Below are 24,287 nucleotides of genomic sequence, written 5' to 3'. Positions count from 1 at the left end.
AAGGAAGAAGAAAGACAATTCCTAGAACTAGATAGCCTAAACTAGTCTCCCTAACAAGTTTTGTTATTTGTTCAAAGTATTAGAAATCCATTGACAGTCTAGGTGAAGATAGAACTACACTAATATTCTGCATTTACTCTTCTTCTACCTTCATCAGGAACCCTGGTCCTACAAAAACACATTTGAGCCAGTAATTAACCTGAGATAAAGTAGCACAGAGTAAACTGGATATACTCATTTGCATTGTACACGGGTCAGCGTTTAGGGAGCTTCATTTTAGAAAGTGAGAATAAGACCCAAAACAGGTTACCTTTTTCGTCTCTGAAATGTATAGCTATGAAATAAACTTAGTCCCATAAGATTAAAACAAAATTCTAATCTCTGGATAATTAATTCAAAATCTATGTTGGGGAAAGAAAAGCAAAGGCCCACAAGGCTCTATTTTAAAAAGTAGCCTAGATAATCCCTTGCGCTCTTCCTTTCCAAGGCAAAATGGCTCCCGCAAAAAAAGGGTGGCGAGAAAAAGAAGGGCCGTTCAGCCATCAACGCGGTGGTGACGTGGGAGTACACCAACAATATTCACAAGCTCATCCACGGAGTGGGTTTTAAGAAGCGTGCCCCTCGGGCACTCAAGGAGATCCGGAAGTTTGCCATGAAGGAGATGGGGACTCCAGATGTGCGCATTGATACCAGGCTCAACAAAGCCGTCTGGGCCAAAGGAATCAGGGACATTCCATATCGGATTCGTGCGCGATGGTCCAGAAAGCGGAATGAGGATGAAGACTCACCCAAAAAACTTCACACCTTGGTCACCTACGTTCCCGTTACCACCTTCAAAAATCTGCAGACAGTCAACGTGGATGAGAACTAACCACTGAAAGCCAAATAAAATTTATAAAAGCTGGAAAAAAAAAACGTAGCCTATATAAAATATGAGCAGTGTGCTGCTTAGAGAAACCCGGTGTCTTGACCAAAGACAAGCAACTTCATTGTGTGCTCTTGATGCCTTCTTCTCATTGTTAAAACAACTTAAAATCACTCACCAAACCAATTTTCAAACCAAGCTTAGTGACTGACCAGCTCTTACTTTGTTATATGATTTGTATGAAATGATGGTCACTTCAAAAAAGGAGCTGTATAAAATTATTCAAGAATTATTAGAAGTGATTTACTTATTACTGCATATTTATTCTGTATTGGCATTCTAAAACTTATACATTATTGGTTCATACTTATAAAAGAGAAAAAATGATTAAAAGATTGGTAATAAGAAAAAACAACTTTTTAATTTATAAAAACACATTTAAATTTATTAAACAAAATTACATAGAAATCTATTATAACCTTTTGGTGTATACCTTAGAAATATCAAACAAATTTCTAGAAATTTAGTGAAAATTTTGCAACAGAATTAAATTTAAATAAGTTTTAGCATGTATTTCTCCTGCCAATTGGCATACATAATAGAAAAATGGGAGAGAATAGGTTAAACAGTCTAAAAGGATTTTAACCTTAAATTTGACAGAAGTTAAATGGCTGTGACATTGGGTTCTTCTGCTTTATTCCTGCTAGTAATCCACCCTCAAAGTTCCTGTCAGGTAAATGACCTTGTATTTCATTAACTGATAATTAAATGGATTTATTCCACTAACGGTTTTAATTAAAATGCTAGAAATATTGATTACCCCTCTCATCCTTATTCCCCCAGATGAAAAAAAGGTTTTAGGAATGTTTATTTAGAGAAGACAGAGAATTAAATTAGATTGAATCTCTATGAGACCCAAAGACTGGTTCTTTCATTTCTGCTGCTCAAGCAGAAAAAGGTTTCAATTTTTTGATGTTTGATTAATTATTTTGAAATCCATTTATGCTTACCTTGGTGTTTAATTAAAAATGTCATTTTTAGCATAATTAAATTGGCTATCTGTGGAAGACTAACTTCAAACTTATATTTTAAAAATTCTATGCCGTTTTTTTGGTAAAAGAAACTTTTAGTTATTTGCTTTTTCAGTAGAGGTGCCGCCTCATGAATGAAAAACTAAGGAGAGTGGGAGCTTAATTGGATTTCCTACATTTGAATATTAGACCACATATGCTTATGACTAATCTAAGTTTATTTGGCTGCACTCTTTAATCCATTAGAGATTCATTCATTCTAACAAACACAGAGTATGTTCTTCCAAATGTGTTGGATTTCATAGTGTTTACACTGACAAAATGTACCTCATAAAAACTGTCTTCAACATGCCTGGATGCTTCTCTACAGCACAGATTTGAGTAAGTTAAGATGCGGTTTCTGCTGTCAGTTCTGTTAAAGCATATCCAGGCAATGGGAAACCATTTTTATAACCATCAGAGCCCATGATGACAGAGGGGGAAATGTACTAAACAGGAAAGCAGGATCCAGTTCTTCTTGCTTAGGACGTTCTTGCCAAAAAGGCAATGCTGAAACTTATCACCATTATTAATTATAAAATAATGCTAAAATATAATTTCTGCATAAGCAAGGAATAATTCATAAGAAGCCCACAATCTGAGAGGTAACTAGTAGAAATCAAATCTCATTTAAGAATAAGATATTGTTGTAATTTTTAAGCCAAAATCAGGTCAAATCAACTTATTTTTCTAAGATGTCTGTTTTTAAAATAACTCCTAAATTTTCCTATAGCGGTTTGGGAACTTGAGGCATAGTTCTAGCTTGCTGAAGTCACAGGAATGAGAACACATACAATTATCATGCTTATATCTACTGAGGCCTCAGGACCTGATAGTGACCATTTGCATTTCTTTAAATAGGAAGAAATAAAGAAAGAAATACTAATCTAAAGACTCTATATAAATTCCTACTTTGCTACAATTCCATTCATCAGTAGTTGTCTTTTTTAGCTGAATGGAAATCTTTGGGGGGTATACTTTCTCATGTGAAAGAGAAAGGCAAGTGTAATCATGCTAATAAATATATTTTAAATTCTTCAACTAATTTCAGAAAGTTTCTAAAAACTTTTTGCTCTGTACCAAGACATATTTCATAGAGTTGTTCAAATTAGAACCGTAGTGGCCCTATGTTTTGTAAATATGAAGCTCTGAGCTTCAATTGCTGCTTATACTATGCGGTCCAACTTCTATTCATTAGATTTTTGCAACTAATTTCATGTTGTAATTTTTTTCAAAGACTGTTGTAAATCATTGGTACCACTTTGTACTGTCTTTATTTTAAGTGGTATTGGGGCTTGAACCCATGTTCTACCACTGGGCTATACTCCTAGCCCATTTACATGCCTATTTTTAAATTTTAAGCCAGGGTCTCACCAAGATGTCAAAGCTATTTTTGAATTTGCAATCCTTTTGTCTCAACCACCCAAGTACTGGGATTCCAAGTATGTGCCACTATGCCCTGTTCACCTATTTCATTATCAGAAGAAAATCTTGGCCAAAGCTTTTGCCAGATAGCTGAATTCAAAAACAGAATGCCCCTTGAAGTCTGCTCATTCTATTAAGAGATAAGAAAAAAAGGGCTGGACATTTTCATTTGCAACAAAAGGACTACAAAATGTAAAAGTAATAAGGATTCTAAGACCCTGTTTTCCTTGCCAGTAAAAGGAAACATACATGGTCATAAATCTCAGTTTTCTCATCTACCAAATGGGAAGAATGTCTAAAGATCATTTTATTTGGAAAGCACTAGTATCTGCAGATGTGAAGGCCAATAAACATCATTTGCAAAATGATAATTGCATCAGAGGTTCAAATTTGCATAGGAGAATAAAGACTCATAGATAAGGGATGTTGGCTTGGAACTTATTATACTTGAAAAATGTCACATTTCATTTTCATAATAATAGAAGCAGAGTTTATCATAATGCCTACCATTTCTGGTATTTAAGCAACAACCACTTGTCAAGATTACCGATAGTTCTTGCACATACATTTACTTTCTTGACTATTGTTATGAGCGATAGTGACATAGTATGTCCTCAGAAACACATGAAAATATTTTCAAGACACCAATAGAGTTTTAGTGCCTTTCTTATGAACTTTAAGAAATGAGCCAAGATGAATAACTTCATTTTTAACACTGATATATGACATATTTTAACCTGTCTACATACAAAAGTAGTGCTGTTAACAATTGCAACTTTCTTCAAGTATGCTATGAATCACTGTATTCTTTTTTTTCCTTTTTTCATGCACCATTGCCACTATCTTACCTTCAGCGGTTTTGCTAGATTTCAATGAAGACAGAACTAGAGGGCACACATTAGAATTTTATATCAGTTCAAGAAGGGGAGAAAAGAAAGACATATGAAGCCAGAATGACATTCATTGAAGGTTCCCCAGGGAAGATAACACATGTTTTTGTCTCTCACCTGCTAGGCATGCTAAATCAGTACAATGATAAGCTAATTTATTAAATAAATTTCATTGAAACTTGGATACTTTAGTGTTGCTAGTTCAGACATTAGAATTTCAGAAATAATGGAAGCCTGATTTTTAAAACATAGAAGGCTTAAAATTTCTGATATAATGTTTATAGTAGATGTTATATGCAGCTCAAGATTTCTAATGAAAATAATTGTTAACCAGTAGTTGCTCAGCCTAGACTCAGAATCTCTATAGGTGTCTTTCTGAAATAGGTCATGTCAGTGTTGAGTGCCATTATTTTTTTCCAGTGTCAAAGTGATTGGATTTTGTGGAATCCCCATGCATATTATATTATTCTATGTTCTCAGATGTACAACTGCCATTTAATTCTCTAACAATATAACTCAAATACCTAAACCCGGCTTTTTCTCTGCTTTCTTCATATTCAGTACTTATGTACTTTTCCTCAAAACCATGACTTAGAGCCTGTCAGGCCATCACACCAGAGGAGCGGGCCTACACATGGCTGAGATGAGTCCAGAGCAATGTACTTTGTTGTTTCCAGGTGGGCACCATTAAAATACAATGCTATCATGGTAGCCCCTGAAACCAACCCTGTTTCATTAGCAATAGAGCAGATAGTTTTTTCATGTAATCAATGCCTTCTCCAAGGAATGGCAAATTAAATGTGGATCAAATTAAAAGCATCTAAGCATAAAATTAGAGTCAAAACAAGAATTTTCCATTAAAAAGTGCTATTCAGCCTTGTGTGATATTTTTCAAAGGCTTCTCTCTGTCATGGTCTGATCTTCGTGCCAGGTTCCCAAGAATTATGTATAAACAGTGTCTGACTCTCTTACCTTCTACCTGCTCCTTTTGCCAGACTTACTTTAATTCAGCAGAGACAGTGCTGTTTGAGGCAAGGAAGCTCATCAACACAGGGGTGAGTTCCCCTGTTACTCATACTAGACAGTGCCATCAAGAAGCATACAAGGTAGGAGGAGGCCAGTTATAAAAGAGAGAGATTGTCTGTTTACCCACAAATATATTGGCAATCAGCAATGATGGGAGCAGAAATGCAGCAAACATTACTGATAGCTTAATGGCATTTAAATAAAATATTCAAGGTAGAAAATTTCCTCATTGCTACCTTGCTCTTTTTAAGCGTGCTTCTTTTAGAAGGAGATAGCTTCCCCTAATACTATGTATACAAATAAATAACTTGTGCAAGTAGGTTATTTATTTAATAACCCGATTTTCTTATTCACAGAGCCGAAATTTAAGTCAAATCTAACTGTAAGATGTGGTCACAGACTGGTTGGTAACTCTTGTGTTTAAATGATCTGTTGATTAAAATAAATATGCTTCGGCCGGGCGTGGTGGAGCACGCTTGTAATCCCCGCGCTTGGGAGGTGGAGACAGGAGGATGGCGCTGGTTCGAAGCCAGGCTCGCTGGGTTAAGAGACCCTGTTTCCAAAAAAAAAAAGGTGTCCGGGAGTGTAGCCTGGAGGTAGAAGGGTTTCCAGGAACCCCAGTACCACCAAAAATAAAAATAAAGAAAAATATATGCCTCTTAGTCTGTCAACGGCCAGAAGCTTTGTGGTAGCTTTTTAGAAAAGATGAGGCTTCTCTTGACAAAGACAGATTATTTTGTTGGGTAATCAAATGGAGAACTACTGAGATTTGGAGGTGAGAGTTTGAGGGAATTAAGAGGGCTAAAATTCAATTCTAAAATTAGGAAACATACATGATTCAGTATATGAGCACTGATAGTGAGGGAGAATATTAAAAAAGAAAATTGAGGCGGAGAGAAACAGATGCTAATAAATTTAATATATTCTGGTCTTCAAAATACAATAGAGACAGAGCCAATCTGAAGCCTTGTTATATAGACTTTGTGCCATTTTATAGAAACTAGAAAAAAAATTTGAGTACTGAAAAACCATTTTACTTCCTAGGTCAGTAGAACTCTTGGGAGCATCCTAGGAACAAGGGGCCTTGGGAAATACTTACAGAGAGATGAAATGATGTGTCAAGAATCCCGCATTATGTTACAGTTCCTTTGCCCCAGCTTCACCAGATATCACCTAGCTAGGTCGGAAACTACTGACAGCTTTTCTTTCTGATGCTGGCCTGACTTGATGGGGTTGGGGGAGAAGTGACCATCACAAGGAAGTGCCATTTCTCTGAACATTATTTGATAACTAGACATCAACTGGCTACAACTTCCCATCTCTAACACCAGAGCTACCCAACTCTATTTAGGCCTAGATCTGTGTGGTCTTTGGATAATTCAATGATAATTCAATGGCAAATAAAAGATCACCAAACCAAACAGCAAACATCTCATCCTCAAGGGTATGTAACTGAGTAGCCTTCATATGTCAAAATTATGTAACCTGTATACATGTGTACACACAGGAGCATCATAGAATTCATTAATATTTCAGTGTGTCAGGTGACTATCTCTATGAAAAAAGAGAAAGGAGGAAAATAACTGCAGTCAGCATTATGAGTATATTTAAGGTATGGATTAAATCCTAACTGAAAATGAAGAACTATGCACTTTTAATTCCCATTTCAAATGGATTTTCGCTGAGCAGAGAATCACAACTAAAAATCAAGTTTATTACAGTTGAAATACCCATTTACATAACTGGTGTGTCTATTATCTGTATGTTTTCCATGATGACACATAGTTAGCATAGGGAAAACTTATAATACTTCTTCAATAGTTCAAATGTAAAGACAATAAAAACATTTTCATGAATCAGGAGGGAAAGAAATAAGAGAAAGGAGAAAAGCATTAGAAAAAGAATATAAGAAGAAAGTGAAAAGGGAAATAGAGGAGAAGAAGAAGGATGGGGAGGAGGAGGAAGAGGAGGAGGAGAAAGGGAGGGAGATAATGGTGAAGAGATAGAATCAGGCAAATAAGAAACACCTTTCTCAGAATAATATCCATTCTAGGAGATGGATTTTACCATAGACTCCTACCTTCTACCTCAGGACTAGAAAATTTCAAACATCTATTGGGACAATAAAGTGAATGTCAACAGAGTCCTTTTTAAGAGATTCAGAGCATTAATCTTCCTTATTATATTTGTTTCCTAAGAGTTGTATTGAAATGTACAGATTTGTTCTAGTTATCCTAGTAAGTCTCGATTTATCCTCTTACACTGTCATGAAAACTTGTTTTATCCTAATGAAAAATTCTAATACTATCTGAAACTTAGTTTGTAATTGTGTAGCCGATTTCCTCATCATTTGGAATCCCCATGGCACAGTATTAACACTGATGTACTTCAACTGTGCTTCCTGTATAAATTTCTACACACAAAGGCATATGCATTTTTTAATGGAATTTACCTGAGTAATGCTAATGGATAGCCACACATGTAAATCCTTGTGCATCAGAATGAAAATATATCTTTGTGTATTTTCAAATAAGGTTTCTTGGGGGTTCATTTAATGTTCATAAGAAATTTATATTTATAGCCAACTCTAATCATGTGAAGGTCACACAGTATGTGGAGTATTTTTAAAATGCTCCCTTTGTGGTGAGAGAATAGAATAGACTATGGTCAAATTTGTGGCTCTCCTCTAAGCCTATTTAAAAATTAGATAACTAATTTTAAGAATAATTCTCCCTATTAAAAAATCAACTTTGTAGAAGAAAAAAAAAAATATATATATATATATAACATCCGATATATATAAGTTCAAAAGTTTTTCTATTGCCTGAAATAGAGATGCAAGAATTACATTAAAGTTTTAAACAGAAACAGAAGTTTTCAACCGATGTAGATCAAAATCTATTAGAGATAAAATTGTTTTGACAAAAACTGTGTAAATACAATGCCACTAGCTGCAAGCCTATTATTGAATGCAAGTGGAAAATAAGAATAGCACTCCTGAAGGGGCATTGCTAAAGTGACACAAAATAAACACAACCATTTCAGTATAATTTTTCACATTAATTATGTTCTCTTATCGTAGATGTATAACTAGCCAAGTATAACAGCAATAACAAGATAGCAGTGAAGTTATTTTGCAAACAGGAAAAAGCAAATAAAATAATACTGATATGCTAGTTATTAGATTACTAGCCTTTTATCTTGTGAAATAGCTTCCCTGAACAAAAAGACTATATTAATCATTTCTGTTCCTTCAAGTAAATGATATTGCATTTCTGGAAAAATAATGTTAGCAGTCTTTTTCCCTTAAAGATACCTTCATTTATTTGCTGATTTGCCATCTCCAAATCTCCAGCTACTAAGAACATTTTCAAATACCATATTCTCACAAGTATTTTTTTCTACTAAGAACATTGGCTTTGTTTCCACTCTCTCCAGATTAAAATCCAATCCCTTACAAATAGGTTCCCTATTTTCCTTAGAACCCATGTACTCTATAACTTAAAATTCCACCATTTTTAGTCTTCTCAACTTCCAGCTGCAGCTTTCTGTTACTTCCTGTCCTCAACCTCCAGTTGTAGCTCTGTTTCTTCTCAATGAGCTAACTACAGGGACCATATTGAGGTCAACCATCTCCATTGGTAGTCTTGCCCTCCAGAAGCTGTCATTTCTACCCATTGCTCAACTTGGTAAACACAAGTCCTTCAGTTTTTACTTATGAAACAACAAGATACTCTTGCTCTTTGCCTTGGAAAAGCATAGATTTCTTTTCTTCTGTTTTAAATTTTTTATTGGTACGTTGTATTCATATATCTTAAGGGGATAAAAGATGGTGGAGACATACATGCACACATCACCCAATTAGCCCTTACCCAATTCCAACCTCATTCCCTCCCCCTCCCTCTTTCCCATGCTTGGCTTAGTAATTGACTTTGATATGTTTGTTTAAGTACATCATGTGCTTCAGAGAGTTTCCCTCTTCCCCTTCCCATCCCCTCAGTTAGGTCGCCTTATTTTGTACAGCATTGTACATTCTTTGTTCTGGTTATATAATTTGTTTTCTTCTATTGTATTCAGATCCACCTTTCTATATATTAAGCATGCCAGATTTAATCAAATGTACACCTGCTCACTCATTATCATAAGAGGGAATGCACATATTTTTATTAGTCCCAAAACATTATTTTCATTAAAAAATAAATCAGAGCCAGGCATAGTGGCTCACGCTTATAATCCCAGCATTTGGGAGGCTGAGACAGGAGGATTGCGGTTTGCAGACAGTCTCAGCTAACTTTGTGAGGCCCTTTGCAACTCAGTGAGACCCTGTTTCAAAATTAAGAATAAAAAATAGGGCAGGGGGTGTAGCTCAGAGTTAGAATGCCCCTGGGTTCTATCCCCAGTACCATAAATAAATAAATAAATAAATAAATAAATAAATAAATAAATCAGAAGAACTTTACAGATACTATAAGAGCAGGTATCAGTTTCTTCTGTTTTCCTATTAAAGGTAATATCCACCGTGCACCTTGAGGAAATCTGAGGATTTTCTGGGAAGTGCATATAGTGTCAGTAGTTTACGAAAACATGCCAGCAAAAGGTCATGACAGCAAAATGGCAGCAGCTAACAATCTCTTCGATTTGACATCTTTGAATTTTTGTTTGTACATTTCTGTTTGTATGGTTTTTTGTTTGTACATTTCTGTTTGTATGTTTCTTACATAGTTTTGCTATATTTTTTGTTTGCATATTTCCATAACAGAGAAAATCGTGTCACTACTACATAGATTCCCAGAAACAGTATTTCTGTATCATCTGTGAATTGTATTCTTTGAAGCTTAGCATTCATAAGGTTTAGAACCTTGATTTCTTTGGGGATAGCAACATATTAGAATATACTATTCAATAATATATAAGACTATCGATTGGTTCAGGGTTATCTGTGAGGGCTAATGTAAGCACACACAGGAGCAAGTAGGTCTCTCTCTATTCATGATGTGAGGCATCCTAAGTAACTGGCCTATTTTAAGGATTAGGAAAATGTCTATGTTTATATTTATTTGTATAGATATTTATGACTATTACAAAAAAAAACCTGTTTCTCCTCATCTCCTTGGATTAGCTATGAGGAGAAGAAAGAAGACACGTTGAGGAGAAAATTGGAAGTTCATGGATCCTAAAAAGAAATAAGAGAACTCAATCTTCTCTAGGGCCTAAGTCAAAGCTCTGGAGTGATTTTGAAATGTTTTTGAAATGTTTTTTAAAAATGATTTAATATAGTGAGTTGAGATACATTACATTAGATATAATTAGACCTAGACAGGAAAGGTGGTTCTGAGAAGCTAATGAAATATCATTAAGGTTGAATATAAGATTGTTGATTAGGATAAAGCTAATCCTGATTAGGATAAACAAGATAGGAGCTAGAGATCTTATTTTTCCTCTTATTTATTTTATGAGTGAAGAAGAGGTGCTTTCTTGCCTTAAGTGGAAAGAAAATATAAAGATATTATCACTTTCACACTCTTAAATTTTTCTATCGCAAAAATGTTTTTTCCAATTTTATTTTGGGGAATGGCATTTGCCTTGAGATGTACCTCTATTAAGGTAAAACATATGAATAATAATTTAATTTAGCTGCTGCATATTTTGCCTTCGCAACAAAGAAGGACTGTAAGGCCCCACGCCCGCTGGCTGCTACCTCTCTCCCCATCTCACCCAGGACATCTCCCTCTTTGATCTCTGCCTTAGCATCACAGTCACCCTAACATCTGAAAATCACCAATATTGTCTCATCCAGAAAATATTTTCAGTACACTCCAGTTCCCATTTTATCCACTTAAAGCCTAATCATTATTTAGTTCTCCATTTTGTCTTGCTCTTTTGGTAAGCTCTTGCCAACTTCTCTGATTAGAACAAATCCACTCAAGTTTTAGCACCCTGGACTTCCCCCTTGTGGTATTTTTCACAGATGCAATTTTATTTTTCTTTGTGAAAATACTTGGTTACAGTCTATTTTCCTCAAGCCTCTTGTGGGGCCAAATAATGTCTGGTTTTGCTTAATGTTGTTTCTCAAACAAACATTTGACAATTGAATGAATAAGTGAACAAATAAACATACGAATGATTTTCACTTTTTATTGGAATGATCGCTACTGTTTAGACACAATCATTAGTTCTAGTCTTGAGGTTCGTTAAGATAAATGCAACATCCTTTTTATAAAAAATAATATATACTTGAAAACATCTCTTCTCCAATAGCAAATGTCACTAGTCTTTAAGCACATGTCAGTGATTAACCACAAATTATCGAAAAACAACTTAAATACTTCTGGGTAATCTATAGTAGTAATCTTCAGGACTTATTCCTAAGTCTCAATGAAGCATCACATTAATGTGAACTACTCAGTAGCTAAAAGTACTGAAGTATATTATGTATTGCTTGTATATCAGTTATTGCTGGCGATGGAAGAAAACCAATTCACTCTGCATATATGCAGAGTGAATATCACCTAGATTTTGAAATTTAGGAAATGTTATTGCCATATCAGCATCAAAATTCCCAGGAAGACAGATAAACTCATAGAGATTTTTTATTAGTCAATGGTTCTTTCCTCTATCCTTCTTAAGATATTGTTTGTTTCTCTTTTAGTCCATGTTTTCACTGGCATTATAGTTATAAGTATGCATGTCATCAAGTATTTTCCTTATCTATAATAACCTTAGGAATAGGAATCAAGTTCTATTCATTGTACAGCATTTCTAACACTCCACTCTACCAATGACCAAGTATAGTATGTTGATAATTAGAACTCAATAAATGAGTTTTAAATGGGAAAGAAGAGAAGAAATAAAGTAAGAAGAATGACATAAAAATAAAAAACATGTAGAGCCAGGCATGGTGGCACATGCTTGTAATCCCAGCATTCGGGAGGGTGAGACAGGAGGATCATGGTTCATGGACTGTCTCAGCTACTTCCCCCCTCCCTCCCTCCCTCCTGTCTGTCTGTCTGTCTGTCTTTCTTTCTTTCTTTCTGATCTTCAATGCATTTACTCTTTCCAGAAATATCCTGAGATATTCTAATCCCCATTCATATATGATCTCTCTTCTCCTTTCCTGGTTTTTTTCCAATTTAGGTGTCATGGATTACAAAACCATTCACCTCTTGCCACCACTTTGACTTTCAACTAAATTGTTATACTCTATGCTATAAATATGACAAAAGAAAACAACAAAGAAAAGTTTTATCAAATATCTCTTTTTGGCCATATTATTAGTATTCTCCTTTCATCACAGTCAAATATCTTGTTAAAGTAGTCTATCTTTTCTGCATTTTTTTACTCTGAATTTTATTTTTGAATCCACTATAGTCTGGCTTCTGTCCTTCAGCATTGATCCCTCCTCCACAATTACCTATGTTAGAATAAACTACTACTCACTCATTAACTGTTCAAAAGCCTATAGTTAACTGTTCTTCTTCTCTTCCCATAAGTTACCAAATCCTTCTGATGTATTATAAAATACCACAAATCAATATTTGCTGAATTTATGCTAAATGCAATCCCGATGGGAAGATGTTCAGTGCTTCACATTTAATTCTCACAACAACTGTATATATGAGGTATACAGTATCATTACTATTGTTACCATTGACATATATGGAAATTATAACCAGAGATGATAGGCTAAACCAAGATCCTTCTACTCATTAACATCCTTGGATTCATCCATTCCTCTTTAGTTCCACTCAGAGTCACTTGAAGTTCTAACTTCTCACTGCTTTCTCTGGCTTTATTTTGTGTCCCCCACTCATTTTCTCCACTGATGGAATAAATTTCTCTAAATTTCACAGCTTGACTTGTCTTTCCCCTGTTTAAATATCTTCATGGGTACCCCTTAGCTATCATACTTAAAGCACTGTGGCGACACTTATCACCCAAGGCTGTTCAAAGTCTACTCTTTACCTACCTCCTGGTCTCAACTTATGTCATTTTTCCTCCCCTAACACCCTGTGGAATTACTTATTGTTCACTGATAGTGGAACTCTGTGGCCAATGCCTGAAGTAAACTCTCACGTGACTAATATTTAGTCATTCTTTAAAACTCAGTTCCCACTTACCTGTCCAAAAAGTCATCCTGATCCCTGGTGCAGACACCCTTCTCCATCATTGTGATTTATTACACTGTGCTCACCTCACGGAATTATGTGTTGTCCCTTTGCACTTAACTAGAGGTTCCTGTAGGCTGGCAGAACTGTGGCTTCTCAACTTTAATTGACCAATGTCATTCGCGGTGCCTTTCAATAAACAGGAACTCAAATATTTACTCCTCAATCCTTTTCTAATTTAGCTGTCTTGACTTGAACTCACACATCAGAAGGGTGTTTCTCAAAATCTATCTTACCCCTAAGAAATAATTAAAAATTATTTTCCAAGTGAGGTTCCGTTAAGCTAACATGCCTAATGAATTTAGAGTAAAACAGAAACATTTGTTTGATTTGATGGGCAAGTCATTTGATTGCCAGCAGTTACGTTACATGTGCATAGATGTTTCTGCACATATAACATTTGTGTACTTCAAAACATGTTATTTTTAGAGGTATATAAGTTTTTTTTAACAGATATTGGGATATTTTTAATTTAAATAATTTTAAAAGTAAGTGCAAAACACTTCTGGGCAAAATACAAGTCCTTACAAATACTAGTCTATAAAACAACCAGAAAAGAGGCCACTATCTGCATGTAAATCAGTAAGCTTAATGGTGGATTTCAAGTCTCTTGAGAACTATCTAACATAAAGCAACGAATAAATTGAATGGTGCTGCATTGCTCTCACACAAGCTAATAAATATGGATTTATAACACCTTATTCTTTGAAATGATCTCTTCTACCATTATTTAACATACATATTCCTACAACTTTCCCATATAAAGACATATTTTTAAAATTATGTGCTATAATTAATCATTAATATTCAACATTCTTCATATGTATTTAGTAAATACATATGTCCACTGAACACAATGATTTTCCCATAAATATATTTGACTTTCTTTCTCCCTACCATCATGACAGATACCTCAAACATGCACACTGTCTTTTTAAAAGTGTTCTTCAGTCAGAATTTGTTCTAGCTCATTCATCTAATCTAGCTACAACACTAACTCCCAGCTCCAAGACAGTTTCTTAGCCACAGCTAAATTAATAGAGTTCCCTGTTGAGGGTAATGTTTCTAAAATTACATTTAATTGAATAATTACAGATGGATTAGTGATGTGCTTGCATCATATGATTTTTTTTTTATTTTGAGTGAATGATACAAATTTAAATGGACAATAAAATTCCCATAAAGAGCCCCGGTTACTTATTCTTGCTTCCCCGAAGCAAGAATTTTTACTCTGACCCGAGTTGTACAGCAAGCTTTCCATAATTCCTTGTTCTTCACAGTTGCGTAGAACTGGCAAGCTGCTTTTCCATGCCCCCATTCGCTCACTAAAATAAATTGATTCCCAGTGTTTCCCGGAAAGGCTATAACTTTATTTTTCAATCTGAAAACAATTAATAAAGTACTCAGCAGTGAGTCTCCAATAATACAAGACAGCTTGACCTTGGCAGAACATACACTTCATTTAGCTAGAAATGATCTTCCCTTTCAAAACTCTTCTGATTAAACTCAGTAATACGGTGGTCACTGGAGCTTTACACTGAAACTAAACCTCGTGCCCAGGCCTCACTTCCTTTCACTTTGAATTCTTGACATGTTTTTATCCTAACACCAAACCTCTTGTTATGGCTACATGACTCTTTCAAGCTTGAGGTATATTTAAGAAGAAAGCTGACTGACATGATGACAGATCAATCATTTTCAGAGTGGTCTATAATTAATACTGTGCTTAAAATGGTGGTCATTTCTATACTGAGGCTACCCTTGTTCCACCTACACTTAGCAAAAAAAAGAAAAGGAAGTGGGAAGAAAATTTTAAAAACTGGCTCTCAAAATGAATAATCTCAACAGAAGAATTACCTATTAATCAACTAGATTGGCCAACTCTGGTGTCCTCAGCCTATAGGAGAACAGAGTAGTGTTCTCATTGTAGTAGCCATTGTTTTTCTTCTAGAAAATTAGAGCCAGGAAGAGCCTAGTTCACTGATACCAATGAGTGCTGACAAAAACTATAAAGACAGACTTCATGGAGAAAGTGAGCTTTAAACTATAACTTGAAGTTTAGTTAGAACTGAGATAAATCAGAAGGAGCAACAAAAACAATAAAGCATTCCAGAAGAATGCAGCAGCGTAAGACCAGTTAACACTGAACATTTGCTATGCATTGGGTACCACCCTAAGTGTTGTACTTTCCGATTAGTTAATATCACAGTCCTAGAAGTGGAATGTTCTTACTATCCCAATTTTACTGCTAAGGCAATTGAAGCTTAAATAGCTCAAGCAACTTATTCAAGGTTACCCAGTGAGTCTGTGGTGAAACCACTGTCTGCTCCTAGGCTGTCTGAATTAAGAAGTCACTCTTCAGTCGCGCTGGCTTAAGAGACCCTGTTTCCAAAAATAAAATAGGTCTGGGAGTGTAGCCCGGAGGTAGTAGGGCTTCCAGGAACCCCAGTACCACCAAAAGAAGAAGAAGAAGAAGAAGAAGAAGAAGAAGAAGAAGAAGAAGAAGAAGAAGAAGAAGGAGGAGGAGGAGGAGGAGGAGGAGGAGGAGGAGGAGGAGGAGGAGGAGGAGGAGGAGGAGGAGGACGACGAGGACGACGAGGAGGAGGAGGAGGAGGACGAGGAGGAGGAGGAGGAGGAGGAGGAGGAGGAGGAGGAGGAGGAGCCGCCACTCTTAACTGATACACTCTCATGACTTGAAACATATCTGTACAGCTTGGGAGACAGTGAGAGAACCAGCCCAACCAGTAATGAAAACTGAGGAGCTACATTGAGAAATCAGTTTGGACTCTCAGAGTACAGGCTGCACTGGAAATAGAAAATTCTCAGATTTGAAGTAAGTAGCCATGGAAGATTTGTGAGCAGGAGAGCAGTGTTGGAGGAAGACAGAGTTAGGGAAAAATGCAAAAGGATGATTTGATGAGTCTAGGGAAGTGCATGGCTAAGCTTTTGGTAGTTGTATTTGGTAAGCTTTGCTGCAGTGACATCTGCTTCTCACTGATGTTACAAGCCCACTGGCTGTGAGTGAGTTGTGGGTTTTCTCTCTGTCTTCTTCATTCTTGGACCAAACCTGAGGGAGCAGCGCCTACTTGCAGATGCAGTCTTGAGGCAGAGGAAAAGGAGTGAGAGAGCTGGAGAAGACATGCAGTGCTTTTAAAGCTGCTGCTCACTTACCACTATCCAAAGGAAACCCCACAGCCACGCTCTATGTTGATAGGGCTAGGGTGCATCCTCCACAGGAGGACTGCAAGTCCTGTGGTCACAGGCAGGGGTGTATAATCCTTTTACAGAAAAGGAGAGTGAATCGTGGGAACAGTAATGTAATCTACCAGAGAAAGCCTGCACTCTTTGCAGATGCTGTCACTATAAATTAAAGCAACAGACCGAAATGAGTAAACTTCATAGGAGGAGGTGAAATCTCTTGTTCTCCCTAGATGGATGGCTCTGTCCTAAGGAGAACAACTGTTGTTCTATTTCTATATTTTCTGATATAACAGCCTTATGCTATATGATTTATCATCCTAGGCTTGAAATCTGCCAAAGACTGAAATCCAAATCAGACAGTTTATATAAGGAATTGATAGAAAGGATATGAATCCCTATTACTCTGTGTCATTACAATTAAAATAAAATTAAATTATAAAAAAGCAAATACAGAAAGGACCCAGTTAAAAATGTGCCATGTTGTCCTTTTTTCTATCCTACATGGCATTATGTTTAGGATGATTTTAACTGTTGCCTCCTCTTTATGAAATATATGTAATACAAATGAGTGATAGTTAACATTTCAGTTGATAACAAGATACCCCTAATTTGTAAATGATTGAATTAAATAAAAATGATGTATGATAGTTTTAGAATAAACAATTTACAACCTTAATGGTGCTCTTAAGCCATTTCCAAGCCTTTCTTTGTCATTTTTTAAACATAGAAGTCTTAATCTTATCTTTATGCTGTCTGCTTGGTTTTCTTGCTCAAGTCTCTTGCCCTATTGGTCATTTACAGCTTCCAAGGTCTTTCCATAAGGTCACTCCTTTTCTGGTCCAAAGTCTGATTTTTTTATCCTCTCTACTCCCAGTCAAGCTCTCCTGTTTGAATTTTTACACATAATGTAGATGTATATCTTTGCAAAATTAGTATTTCACTGGAGTATAACTTTTGCTAATACCAGAATATTTCCATTAAAGATCAATTTTGCCTGACATTCAATTAGAAAATGGTCTTTTTCCTTTTATACAATCCTACCAAATAGCTTCTGGAAGAAACTCATGTTTTTGTAGAACTCAAATCTTGAAAGGCTAGAGAAGACAACATATTAATATATATATAATATATATTATATATATTATATATAATATATTATATATAATATATTATATTATATATAATAATATATTATTATATATAATAATATTATATTATATATATTATATTATATATAATATATATTATATATATATTATATATATATATATTGTAGAATAAATAGAGAAATGAACAACTAAATGTTAGAGCTGGTCACTCTAACAGTTAAGTCCTTCCCCCCAATATAGCTAAAACTTTGTTTCTTTGTTTGTTTATCTATATATGTGGTACTAGGGATTGAATGCAGGGACATTCTATCTCTGAAATACACTCCAAGCCCTATTTTTATTTTTTATTTTGAAACAGTGTCTCGGTAAGTTACAGAGGGTTGGGGACTCTCTAAGTAACTGAGGCTAGATGCAAACCTGTGATCCTCTTCTCTCAGCCTTCCCAGTACTGGGATTAGAGGCATGTACCACTACATCTGGCTAAATCATTGTTTAAAATCATTTAAAGAGAATTTTATAAATATTTTTCATATATGATACTCTACTAGATAAATATTATTTGTTGTTTACCTGGGCAAAGAGGAAAAAGTATGGCCAACTTACAGCAGAACAGATGCCCAGTCACACTATGACTTCCTACTCTCCATCATTTTTTTAAAAAAGAAATGTTCATAACCCCTGGGGATATAAATATAATGCTGAAAATCCTAACATTAGGAAGAAAACGTTGTCTAACTCCTATCTTCTAAAATGCCTTTTCCTAAAGTGTAGAATGCTATTCAAATGTCATCAAGATTTTAAAAGGTTTCTTTTGTATTATAATGATCTACTACATATAATCATACTTATGAAAGAAAATTGAGAACTCATAGCATAACCAAACATTGTATTTGCTTTCTAAAGTTCTTTACCTAAATTGACAATGAAAATGTTGCTATATATTTTTAAATCATTTGAAATATCTCATTCATGTGACAACCTCAATGGCTTACTCTCAAGCTACTTTCAACAGAGGAACTTAAATGGTCTTATGACCTGCATCTTACTGGTAAAATGCTGGAATATTGGGTTCACTCATAGCAACAAACTTTATTTTATTCTACCTCTGAATGACACCCCAGTCCTATTTTTTATTTTATTTTATTTTTTTACTTTCTGAATGACTTAATTTTTAATTTATTTTTATTTTTATGTGGATCATATTGAATATGGATAGCAACAAACTTCAAGGCACAGGAGGAATGTAAATAGACTCTCGTGTCTCTGTGCTGCAATTGCTGCTCTCAGAAGATCAGTAAATATGTTTCTCCTAGTTTTGTATAACTATGAAACTATAATATATGGTGTTTACCAACTTGGCTTCACTAAATTTGTAAAAACCTATTTAAAATACAACCTCAATCTTAAAAAGTCATAAACTATTCAATTACAAAAACCTAATCATGAAATCATCAACTATCCATGAAAGTATTTCAAAAAGTAGAAAATTGGTAAATATTAAACCTGTCATTATATCATAAGCTTATTTGGGTAAGCACAGAAGTGGTGCTAATCTTAATCTTAAAAACAAATATAGGGTATTCAATAATAATTTTCTAAAAATAAAATGATGGGCAAATACATGGAGTATTTAAAGTAAAATGTGAAAGTTTAGTAAAATAAATATTAACAAACCTCCCAAACAAAATGAAATGACTTTTTGTGAAAATGGAATTTGGAAATCATATTTCTTAAAAGAAAATATGAAATATAAAATACCTTGATCTAATACAAATATTTTTTATAATCTAAATTTTAAAAAGGTGCCCAAAGTATTAGTAGTAGAAAAAAGACTAGAAGGAAATATTGTAGATGAGAATGTTAATAGTCCTTGCCATTCAATGGTCAGACAGTTGTGTCCTTGTTTTTAAATTATTTTCTATATTTTTCAGGTTTTCTTCAGTGAGCATATGTTATTATTAACATAAAAAGAATAATAAATCACTTACAATATTAAAATAACCTAACTTGCTGTATTAGAAAAATGTTATACTGTTAAGCAGATTTCACCTGTGTGTGGGGCTTACTTTGACCTCAGATTTCAACAAATACTATAAGGTCACATATCAGGTTATAATTTCACTATGATTGAGGTTATTGCTTGTTTCTAAGCCATGGAAGGTAACAGCTTTCATAGGAATATTTTCCCTCTGGTCCAAAAGTGTTTTGCTGTCTTTCCCTGAACTATTGTGGGAAAAAATTACAAAAATGTCTTGGAAAATAAAATCAATGTTCATACCCAATTCCATTGCATTAACAGGGTTTTCATCAAATTCTACAAGTAATGCAGTATATTGCTTCTTTTCCACAATAGCAACATGAGGTAATTTCCATTACATTGCTTTCAGAGCTGAAAATATCTTTCATTTTCTAAATATTGAACAATATACTGAGCTCTTATACTCTCATCTGGGACCTTATTTCTAATTTCAATTTAAAGATGGTCTGAAGTAAATTAAACACGCCTCTGAAACATGATCTTCTCAAAGCTTAAGTATAAAATAAAATGAGATCTTCAATTAAAAGTTTTGCATGCTAAATTGTGACAACTTTACAGAATGGGGACAGGGGAAGGCTGTTGAGGGCAACAGCCTTGGTTTGCATATTGGAGTAGAGATGTTCAAATATTAAAATGATAAATTTCAAGGTATCACACAGAAATAGTCATATGAACCAAGCTATAGGGAAGCAGCTGCATTTTCCTTTCACATCATAATTCCAGACTAATATTCAAGTTAGTCAATGAATTATGGCAGAGTATTATCATTATCATGAAAGTCTTTATTTTTAAGTCTCACTGAAATACTGAATTATGCTTAAAAAAACTGGGTCCTGGTCCTCTGGCTTCCTGACAAATGAATGCTTGTATGTAACTAGCTGCTCTTAAACATGTCTCACTCTTACATATATGTTCTCTTATTAGAAACAAAGTTTGAGAGTGTCCTTGCACATTTATAAAAGATGCTCGCTTACAACTGGCATCAGAAACACGGAAATATTTTAAGTGCCTATTTATACAGCCTTGTGGGTAAAAGAAAATATTTAAAACGGCTACTTAAAAAAAAACAACAGCATTTCAGCAAACAACATTGTTGTGCTGTGATATGGTGCAAAGCACGATACTCTCATAGCAATGTGACCTGTCTAAATGACAAAACACTGGCTATCTACCAAAAATGTAAAGTAGTTAAAATCTTTTTCAAAGAAAAAGGGCCATTATCAATTGCTTTAACAAATGTTTTGCTCTAAATGGCAGTAAACCAACTTAACCCCAAAGCTTCACAGAGTTTATGATTATAAAGAAACAAAGGGTTTTAGGTATGGAGGATTTTGTTTATGAAATTGTTCACTATCCATAACTCCTTCCTTTTTGGCTCAAAGAGCCAAATTATGAACCTTGAAATTGTCTCATCTCTCTTCTGTTTCTAAAGCAGTAGTAACAGAAGATTCCCTCACCAAACTGCATATACCTCCCACTTTTCCATGAAATTTAAATTCCAAGTGGTTGGATATTTTTATTAAAAAAATAACCTACTTACAAAAATCATGGGTGACAAAGTCCTAGCATTAAACTTTAATTTTTAATGACTTTACTTAAATATTTTGATAAAGTATTTTTATTTTATAATCACTTTTTACAGATATTTTACCTTGATTAGAACCAGTGGCAAATTCAGATGTGCTACATTTTCAAGAGAGATAAGTTTTCTTAAAATTTAAAGAAAAAGAAGCAAACTGCTATTTTTATTATTTTCTATTTCCATTTACTTGGAGAGAAAGGAAGAAAGAAAGGGAAATACATATTATATGTAAAGGCATGGCAAATGTATCAAAACCTTGCCACATAAATGAGCCTTTTTGCATTAAAATGTTTAAAAATTAAAGCCTTCCTTTAAAAAAAGAAAGCCTGCCTGCCTCCCTCCCTTTCATTCTTTCTTACCTTTCAGTTAAAATATTTCCTGGAGTCATTCACCCAACCCTAATTCTAATGGAAGATTTCAGAGAATTTTGTGTCTCATAACAGCTCTGTGGAGGCCCTTGAAATTCTAATAAAGACCCATCAAACTATCAGAAGAACGTGTAATTTTATTTTCATTACTTCTTGGTGCCCGACTGTAGAATTTGGATGGTTACACCTCAATTAAAAGTTGAATTGAAGTTAATATCATTTAAATAAAAACTTCAATAAAAAGTTAAGGTTATATTCTTAATAGCATTTATACCCTTTAATGACCGCTATGGTCATTATCACGAGATAACTCACCTCCTTGACCCTCTCCTTACTGAGAAACCTGGCAACACGGTCAATTATTTAGCAGTAATGAGCACTCTAGGGGAGATGACTGTGTAATCAAGTACCTTGACTTACCATTCTGTTATCTCCATTATTCAACAAATGCTAAATTTTCCCATGATAGGTTTTTCTGCTTCTAAAAAAGCAAAGTTGCTCAAGTTGCACACTCACCCCCTCCTTCAGCTGACCATGATATGGGCAAAAATTTTTAGATGTAATTTAAATGGGTAAATTGCTAAGTCTACTTTTCTTGAGCAAGGACTGCTGCCTACTAAAGACGCTCATCTTTACCCTTTGAAATCATGCAAAAGAAAAAGCAAAAAAAAAAAAAAAAAAAAAAAAACAATGAAGGCTTTAAAAAGAATTTAAATGTGTCTTTCTAGGTCTCTTTCTAACCAGGCATTGCAAAATGATACTAGTTAGAGAAGTGTAGGAGACAAAGAAAAAAGTCCAAATAGGTGATTTTTTAATAGGAGAGACCTTACAAATCCCTTTAGAACTTCATTTCCTGTTTTCCTTTCCTGAAGAATGTCATTAATTGTGGTTAGTACCAAAGAAGAAAGGGAAAGGACAGTAGCTCATTTTCTGCTAAATTAATGACTTAGGCTCAGCACCTGAGAACACTGAGAAATTCTATTCCAAAATGTAAATTATTTTAGGGGCACTGATTTAAAAGATTGAAAAAAAATTTATCATGATTCTTTGAAATTTTATAAGCAAATCAAGTTGATAGGAAATAATTTCAATTTTCACAACCAAACCCACAATCTAGAAAAGCAAAAGAATACCAGACACTGATGAATGACTAATTCTTTTACAAGCCAAATTGGGCTAGACATTGAAATTAACCAATGCTGATATATAAGATACACCTAGTTTAAAGCTTATTTATTGTTTCTCTGATTTTTATATTATGTTTTTACTTCAATAGGAAACTTTTCAAAGGATGAAGACAAGATAAACTTTGATTCCTCTGAGGACAGACATAAGATAAACTGGACAGCCGCTGGTACTTCCAGATGGAAGCAAAATAATTTATTAACAGGGATTTTTGCACTAACATAATGTGTTGCTCTGAGATTATATAATCTCTTTTTCTATAAGTCTGTCAGATAAACTCAGGTTTATATTCATGTCCATAATGCCTGAACAAAAGCAGGGAGATTCAGTTAATATCAGCTTAATAGTTCAGTGATTCCCAATTATTTCAAGCTTAAAAAAGAAACCAACAACAAAAAAGAGATATTGTTCATTCATTTGCCCATAAAGCAGCACCTATTACATAGTGTGCAAGACATTGGTAATGAGGACAGTGGAGCCTACTTACTGTTAAACTGTAGAGAGTGAAGCCCACTTACTGTTCAGTGTTTCTTAGATCAAGATATGGGAATAAATAGGATGGAAACATTGCTTTACAGACTGGGAGCTTAAAGGCCAACTATACTGAAACAAGTATCACTGTTTGCTAAGCAGCAAGCCTCACCGATGGCAGAAAGAATTTACCAAAGCAAGAATTTGACATAGCCATTAAGAGGTGTAACCATGAAAGGGGCATGGTGGTGCATGGGGAAGCACACTAAACAGATGAAACACTATTTGAGGTAGATTTTGAAACAGTAGAGATTGATGAGATGAAATGTAGAGATGGATGTCTTCTACCATGAAGGAAAAGCATAATATGCCAGCCTGAACCTATAGCCAGGTGTGAGAATGGGGAAATGGCGGTTAAGTCCAGTGGGCTGAGGTGTAGTCATGCAATAGAACCAAGACCCAATGAGCCTAGAGAAGAGATTGGTGCTGAATCAAGGAATATTTTGAACACTTTGTTAGGGAGCTGGAGGGGGGACATTCATTGACAAGGCTTTTGAGCTAGAGTTTGATTTGATTAAACATGTATTTTAGAAAGAATACATCAGTGATCAGTATATAGAAGTGAAATTGAGACTGAGGGTCATTTAAAAGTTGACATACTCAGCCCCAGAACTGTATACCCAAAAGACTGTCAGAGCGAAGATGGACACTGCCAACATTAACTACCAGTTAACAACATTAACTACTTGTTTTATAGAAAACAAGTCACGATAGCCGGGCGTGGTGGCGCACGCTTGTAAACCCCGTGCTTGGGAGGCGGAGACAGGAGGATCGCGCAGGTTTGAAGCCAGCCTTGCCGGCTTAAGAGGCCGTTTCCAAATAAAAATATAAA

At 34.8% G+C, this 24,287-nt stretch overlaps 1 protein-coding gene and 1 pseudogene across 2 annotated transcripts in view; one reads left to right on the top strand and one right to left on the bottom strand.

The window, feature by feature from the left end:
- Positions 1-24,287, bottom strand: part of AKAP6 (A-kinase anchoring protein 6) — a gene marked incomplete at its 3' end in the record, with an annotated part of 393,582 nt that overhangs the window by 182,113 nt on the left and 187,182 nt on the right. The gene's annotated exons all lie outside the window — the stretch shown is intronic.
- On the top strand, positions 493-871 carry LOC308271428 (large ribosomal subunit protein eL31-like; annotated as a pseudogene). Its single transcript has one exon. The product of its transcript is annotated as a large ribosomal subunit protein eL31-like (transcript).

This window comes from Muscardinus avellanarius (genome assembly GCF_963383645.1).
Source record: "Muscardinus avellanarius genome assembly, chromosome: 12".
Classification (NCBI taxonomy): domain Eukaryota; kingdom Metazoa; phylum Chordata; class Mammalia; order Rodentia; family Gliridae; genus Muscardinus; species Muscardinus avellanarius.
Note: the sequence above shows the minus strand (reverse complement) of the source record. Positions and strands in the feature narration are given on the sequence as shown.